We start from the raw sequence: 7,643 nt of genomic DNA on the forward strand, positions 1-7,643 counted from the left end.
AAGCGCAGCAGAAACCAGGAACTAAGGTGGCACAATTGACAGCGAACCTGTCTCCCCATCAGAGGTCTCCAGGACTGAATCCTGGTGAATCCTAGAGCCAAGAAAATGAGATGACAACACAGACAGCAAAAACAGCAGTGGGAGGAGGGTAGGGGAGGGAATAAATAAATCTTAAAAAAAAAGGAAGAAAGTAGATTCACGGTTCCCTGGGGATGGGGGAAGGAGGCTATGGCGTATGTGTAAACAAAATTAATAAAACGGAAGTGGACTTGGCCCAGAGGATAGGGCGTCCGCCTACCACATGGGAGGTCCGCAGTTCAAACCCCGGGCCTCCTTGACCCGTGTGCAGCTGGCCCATGCGCAGTGCTGATGCGCGCAAGGAGTCCGTGCCATGCAGTGGTGTCCCCTGCATAGGGGAGCCCCACACTCAAGGAGTACGCCCCGTAAGGAGAGCCACCCAGCACAAAAGAAAGTGCAGCCTGCCCAGGAATGGCGCCGCACCCACGGAGAGCTGACACAACAAGATGACGCAACAAAAAGAGACACAGATATCCATGCTGCTGACGACAACAGAAGTGGACAAAGAAGAACACACAGCAAATGGACACAGAGAACAGACAACTAGGGCAAGGGGGGGAAGGAGTGAGAAATAAAAAAATTAAAAATTAACTAATTAATTTTTTAAAAAATTAATGAAGTACTTTTGAAAAAGAAAAAAATGTTTGCATAAAGCAAGCACAAACCTATTTCCTTTTTTCTCTCTTTCCAAAACACCCTCCTTGGAGAGCAGCCCGAGACGGAGGCCTCCCAGGGAAAGCTCCGGGCCCTGGGTCCCCACACCCCATCCGTTCCCCGCACAGGCAGGACATTTGCACTCAGCGAGAGGCCGTGTCCCCTAGCAGCACAGGGATGTCAGGATCGTGGGTGCCAGAGATGGGAATGATAGTTCCCCATGACGATGATGCAAGGGGTGCAAACGGATGTGCCCCCCAATCTTAAACGTGCGCAACATCTCAAAAACACTGAGGGAGCCACGGGGCTGCTGCCAAACGCAGGCGTGTGTGCACACCTGGCTCCAGCTTGCTCCACGGCTTGCTCCCCCGACTCCACTCCAAGGGCCAAGGGGGTCACCGTGGCAGCGAGGAACCAAGAACCAGCGGGGACCCTCAGGGCAGGGAAATCCAGAGAGAACAGGGTTCACCTGCTCTCCACCCTCTCCTCCCCAGAGTCCCGGCTGAGAAGCTCGAGGTTGGAGATGAATTAATTTGCCCTCAGGTGCTTGAGGTGCCCACCCAGCCAGTTCCTCCCCTATGAGCCCCCCACAGCCTCCCGCCCCTGGGTGAGCGCCCACCCAGGGCCCGGCTCCAAGCGTTCGCGTGTTTATCGTGAGGCGGCCCAGCGGCCGGGGATGTGTTTGGTAAGGCCCTGGCCTGCTGCTCGCTGACCTGGGCCACCTGACCCGCTCTGCCATCCTGCCTCACCTGCCGAGCTCACCAACAGCTGGCAGGTGCCAAGCCCTGCAGGGAGGCAGGGGGCACCCGTGACTTTGGTTGGTGGACACGGCTTTTTCCCCTTCTCCCCTCCTCCCCGCCAGACCTCAGGGGTCCCACAGGCAAGAGGCATGATGAGCCACCCAGGTAGGGGGGAAGAGGCCCACACTGGTGAGACCAGCCAGGGGACCCGACCTGGGCCACGTGGGCCCTGGGCGTGGGTCTCAGCCGCCGCCCTCCCAGCTGGGGCGAGGCCAGGGTGAGATGCTCCCAGAGCAGCCCGGGGCCCGCAGAGGGTCCCTGGAGCTGGAGATGCATCCAACGGGCCACCACGGAGCCCGAGCACGAGGCCTGGAAAACCACTGGGACACGGTTGAGGGCCACAGAGGGCCACCCATGATATGGGGTGGCAGAGTGGGCAGGGCGAGGGGAGTAGGTCCTTCCTGTGGCATGGGTGAACTGCAGGAGCAGGTGTGGTGTCCCCTGGGGCCACCATGGGCAGGTCCCACTGTGACAGGCAGGTGAGCACAGGAGGGGCCTCCCAGCAGGTCCGGGCCTCACCCGGGGGCTGCGCTTCAGTGGGGGAGACCAGCCAGCCAGAGTCTGGACATCAAGCACCCATCCCAGAGGAGGTGGCCGGGGCCAGGGCCGTGGGGGCCAGGCCTGGGAACAATGCAGGAGGGAGCGAGAGGGCCTTGCCTTGGGGACCCCCACATCCAGGGTGGGAGAGCCAGGCAGGACGCGGGGCGTGAGCCAGAGCCCAGCACACAACTTCTCACGTGTAGCCGTCACCAGAGATGCTCCTGAGAGAGGGCCCCTTCCCACCATGCCGTCCCCAACCCTCAGCAACCCCAGGTGTGTGGCCTGGGAGTCCGCTTTTTTTTTTTTTTTTTAAGATTTATTTTATTTATTTCTATCCCTTTTCCCCCTCCCCCTCCCCATTATCTGCTCTCTTGTGTCCATTTGCTGTGTTTCTTCTGTGTCCGTTTGCATTCTCCACGGCACCAGGAATCTGTGTCTCTTTCTGTTGTGTCATCTTGCTGCGTCAGCTCTCTGTATGTGCAGCACCATTCCTGGGCAGGCTGCACTTTTTTCGCACTGGGTGACTCTCTTTGTGGGGCGAACTCCTTGTGCATGGGGCTCCCCTACATGGGGGACATGCCTGCGTGGCATGGCACTCCTTGCATGTGGCAGCACTGCGTAGGCCAGCTCATCACAGAGGTCAGGAGGCCCTGGGTTCAAACCCTGGACCCTCCAGGTAGTAGGTGGGCGCTCTATCAGTTGAGCCACATTGGCTTCCCCCAGCTTTTTAATGAGCATCCCCCAGGGGGCTTCCGGAACACGCTAACGTGTGAGGACCAACGATGCCAAGCCTGAGCCACAGGTCGCGCCTGGGTGCAAGTGCCCCACCAGGCCCTGAACCGCCTAAGCTGATCTGAACCTTCACTTCCCCATAATGAAGTAAGGAATATTAATTATTAATAGCTACCTCCTAAGGTGGCTGTGATGATTTTTAAAAGGGTTTACTCATCAAGTGCTTAGCACAAGGTCAAGCAAATGGTAATGCCCCAACATGCTTTATAATAGTAATAATTATTATTGTTACTGCCAGCTCCCTAATGGCAAGCCCTGCAGCACAGCCACGTTCTCGCTCCGTATTTGTCTGAGTCTCGGGTAGAATGGCATTTGGAGGTTCAGGGGTGACCGGCGACTCCGGATCAGAAGAGTTGGGAAAGAGACGGGCCGAGAAGCAAGGCTGACTCCACTAGACCCGGAACCTTCCACGCTTCTGTCCCTCGATGGGTGGAGGCATTAACGCCAGACGTGGCAGCGGCTGGCCCATGGGCCGCTCCAGAGCACAGCCAGGGACCCGTCTTGGGGCTGGGGGAGCAAGACCAGGCAGCACTCTATCTCCTTGGAGACTTACCTTCCATTCCCAAGAAAATGGAAACTGCTTGGGACAGGCGGGGAGCCCCTGCCGCCCCCTCTCGCACCTTACTTCTTCCCATCTCGCCCCTGGGGAGCCGGGAGCCAGTAGCTGGAGGGGGCTATGCCGGGCCCGCTGGCCGGGGTCTGTGCCCCTGGGCCCCTGGCCGGCGGCTCCCCTCCCCGCCTTCACACGACCCCGAGAGCCCACTCCAGCCTCGCCCTCCCCCGAGTGCCCTCCCAGCCCCCACTGTCAGCCGGGGACCCCGGGAGCCCCTCCGGGGAGCGTCAGGAGCCTGGCTCGCCCTTGGCTCCATGGAGCCCCTGCCACACCTCCCGGGCAGTTCCCCGAGCGAGGGCAGACTTTGCCGGCTTCAAAAGAGACACTAGAACAAAAACACAATAAAATAAAACGAATGTTTTCTCGGTAAAAATCCATTAGATGAGTTACTGCTGTAATTTAATAATGAGATGGGAAACTACAGCAAATTACCGAAGTACATAATTAAAGTAAATCTATTTTAAAGTCCTTTATTGCTTGGTATTTTTCAGATCTCACCCTCGCTTTCCTCTCCACCCACCCCTCCCTACACCCCCGGCACTCCCCTTCCCTCTTCCCCTGCGTGGGGACAGGATGGGAGCTGGGGAGGCCTCGGAAGCTGGGGCCACCACGGTGGCAAACGCCTCTTCCCTGCGCTTTCGGATGCAGAGGACGATGCACCTGAAGCCTCAGGCGCCCTGGACTGGCCCCCCTGGCTGCCCAAGGCGCCCCGAGACCTGGACTACTTCTGCTAGCTGCTCGGAGGGAGGGGGCATTTACCCCAAATGCTGAACCGACCAAACTGCTAAACTGATAGGTTAGAATGTCCACCCCAAGGTTCCCCTTCATAAAGGACAGGGCCCCTGACCCCTGGATTGGTTCCCCAGTCCGGGAGCTCAGAGAGGTTAAGTGCTTGCTCAAGGTCACACAGCCATCATCTGGCAGAGCTGGGATTTGCTCTCCAGCACTTGACACGGGGCTGGCTGTCGCCCAAAGCTCCCAAGTCTGAGATTCCTGCCTGCCTGGCTGGAGAAGCCCTCCTTGTCACGAGCCTGCGAGCCTGCGGGTGACAGTCCGTTTTCAAAGGGAGGAAAGAGCAGAGCTGAGAGCCTCCTTCCTACACGTGAGGTCCTGGGTTCAATCCCCAGCACCGCCTTAAAACAAAATAAACAACAAGTAAATGAAAAAACCAACCCGGGGAGCCGATGTAGCTAAGAGGCTGAGCACCAGCTCCCCCCATACGAGGTCCTGGGTTCAATTCCCGGCCCTGGTACCTAAAAAAAAAAAAATTGGGCAGCTAAGGTTTCTATGATTTTTCTCTCTTGCTAGAACTCAGTGTAAGGGGGTGGGTGGGAGCCCAGGGTTGGCACCAGCAGCCAAGCCTGTCACCGCTTCTACATAGGCTTCTCTCCCTGGCACGGCCTTCTCCCCACCTGCTCTGGTCCACCTGGCGAGGCTAATCACCTTGGGCCCTCGGGGGTGACTTGCCTCCCCACGAAGGCCCAGCAGAGGTCCTGGAGCTCCCAGACCTTTAGCTCGGCCAGTCCTGCCCTGGGAAGGGTCTCCAGCTGCCAGACCACCTGGGGTCACCCCAGGCCCTCGACACAAGAAGGTTTGTCGTTCACTCAAACCCAGGATGCTGCGTTTCCCCCTTTCTACGCCCTTGGACTAGACAGAAAAGCGAGTGACCCGAGCAGAGGTGCAACCGCAAGGGCCGCTTCGGGGCCACAGCAAGCTCTTGGCTTCAGAGAGAAAATGACCCCAGACAAGGAAGGGCGGCTCCGCAGCAGGGCTCCCGGGGAGAGGGGGACCTCAGGGAGCCCACTGCACCCAGAACACCTCGCCCTGCCCCCTCCCCGGGCAGGACCCCTGGGACCCTCCCGGCTCCTCCAGCAAGAAGGTGGGGAGCCTCCGGGCAGGAGAATGGGGGAGAGGTGTGGGCTTTGACAGGCTGAGTCCTATGCAAATGAAATGCAGAGTGCATGCAAATCGGAGCTGGCTCTCCTGTGGCCATCTGGCTGCTGGGACGCTGTCTCCTTCCAGCTCTCATCCTGCAAGGACAGGGAGCCCTGGCGGGTCGGGGGCAGGTGAGCGTGGCTTCCTGGGGGATGCCAGAGCCGGCTGCCACCTCCTTCTCGACAGCCCTCCTTTCCAGCGCCACCCCCAAAGACCCGGGGGAACGCCCCCCCCATCCCGAGGCGCCTCTGTGTGGAAGGCACCATGGAACTCAAGCGCCCTCCCCGCCCCTCTGCAAGGGGGAGGTGCTGGCCACTGGGTGCAGTGCTGACAGTCAAGTTCCCAGAGGGCTCGGGGCTGCCAACTGGGGGAGCAGCCCCCACACCAGGCCTCGCGTTCCAGAAACCACACTTCAGGGGTGCTGGGCCACGCCCTCAGGCCTCAGTCCCCAGGCCACCTAAACCTGCTAGAAAGAGCTGCAGGGCTCTGCAGGGCAGACAGAGCCGAGACAACGGTGCTTAATGACCAGTCGTTTTCAAAGGTGCTGCGTGGCCACGCTCACGTGGGTGGGGACGGAGGAGGCAGAGGCCGAGAGGAGAGGCCAGCCTTGGGCTGCCGTTGGCAGGCTTGGGAAGGGGAGGCCCTGGAGGGGAGGGGGCTCTGGGGGCAAGGAGAAGCAGACAGTGGAAGAAAACTTCAAAGGGAGGGGGCCCAAAGGCAAACCCCTCCCCCAAGGCCCAGCATTGTCTTGAACCTGGCTGCAGTGCCTGATGCATGAAATAATGAGGGGCCACAGCCCTCGGGGTCCCAGTGCAGCTCGGGCTCCCCAGACAGGGTCAAGGTTCCAGCTCTGCTCTACACCCAACCCCCACTTCCTTGTCTGCAACCAGAAAGCGGTGGGGTTGGAGGGCAGATGGTGGGAGAACAGGCCCAGCGGCCTCTCTTTCTTTTTTTTTTTAATTAATTAATTTATTTATTTTTACTGTTACATTAAAAAAATATGAGGTCCCCATATACCCCCCACCCCCCTCACCCCACTCCTCCCATAACCACAACCTCCTCCATCATCATGGGACATTCATTGCGCTTGGTGAATACATCTCTGAGCACCACTGCACCACGTGGTCAATGGTCCACATTACAGTTTACACTCTCCCCCAGTCCACCCAGTGGGCCATGGGAGGACATACAATGTCCAGTAACTGTCCCTGCAGCACCACCCAGGATAACTCCAAGTCCTGAAAATGCCCCCACATCATATCTCTTCTTCCCACTCCCCACCCTCAGCTGCTACCATGGCCACTTTCTCCACATCAATGCTATATTTACTTCCATTACTAATCACATTAGTTCCAGAACAGAGTATCAGTAAGTCCACTCTAATCCATACTCTATTCCTCCATTCTGTGGACCCTGGGATGGTTATGTCCGCTCCACCTCTGTATCGAGAGGGGGCTTAGCTTCCACGTGGATGATGGAGGCAATTCTCCTGCTTGCAGCTGTAGGCACTCTTGGCTCCCTGGTGTGGTGGTTGACCTTCTTCCCCTCCCTGTTAGCTGGCTGGGGTAAGCCCAATAAACCAGAGGGTAGAGTCGCAAGTCTGTTGACTGCCTCTCTTTCTGATACTCAGCCTTCACTGAACCCCACAGTACTGGCTTGGCTCTGGGGGGTAGGGGGAGAAGGTTGTAAAAGCTACAACCCCTCCCCTCAAGGGTCCCCCAGCCGCTGGCCTCTTGGAGCTCCAGACAGCCTCAACTCTCTGTTCCACGCTCTTCCCAATGCGCCAGAGCACGAGGGAGCTTGTCCAGTCGGTGGATGTGAGCGCTCCCTGCACCCCTAAGCTCTGCACAAACAAGCCTGTGCTGAACCCCCGCATGCCGGCCGGCCCCGGGGGTCCCAGACAGTGGGAGATTTCCTGGGACACACCCCCCCCTCCCTCCCACCAAAGCCAGTGCTGGCTCCACGCGCTGCAGCTAATTTCCAAAAGCAGGAGATTCCCCGCTGCTCCAGGGCGAGCACCGCAAGTGGGGGCCGGCACAGGCACAGCCCCCTAAGTCAGCGGGAAGAGCACAACCCGCCAGAAAGCCAGGTGCTCCCCCAAACCAGAGGATGGGGAAAGCTTCCTGAACGTTGGCTGTCGCAGACAGGTCTAAGCGTGCTTTTTAGAGCTAATTAGTGCAGACGTAGAAATTAGGATTGATCCAGAAGATGGTCCCATCTCGAGAAGCAGA

The sequence above is a fragment of the Dasypus novemcinctus genome, chromosome 21 (assembly GCF_030445035.2).
Source record: "Dasypus novemcinctus isolate mDasNov1 chromosome 21, mDasNov1.1.hap2, whole genome shotgun sequence".
NCBI classification, from domain to species: domain Eukaryota; kingdom Metazoa; phylum Chordata; class Mammalia; order Cingulata; family Dasypodidae; genus Dasypus; species Dasypus novemcinctus.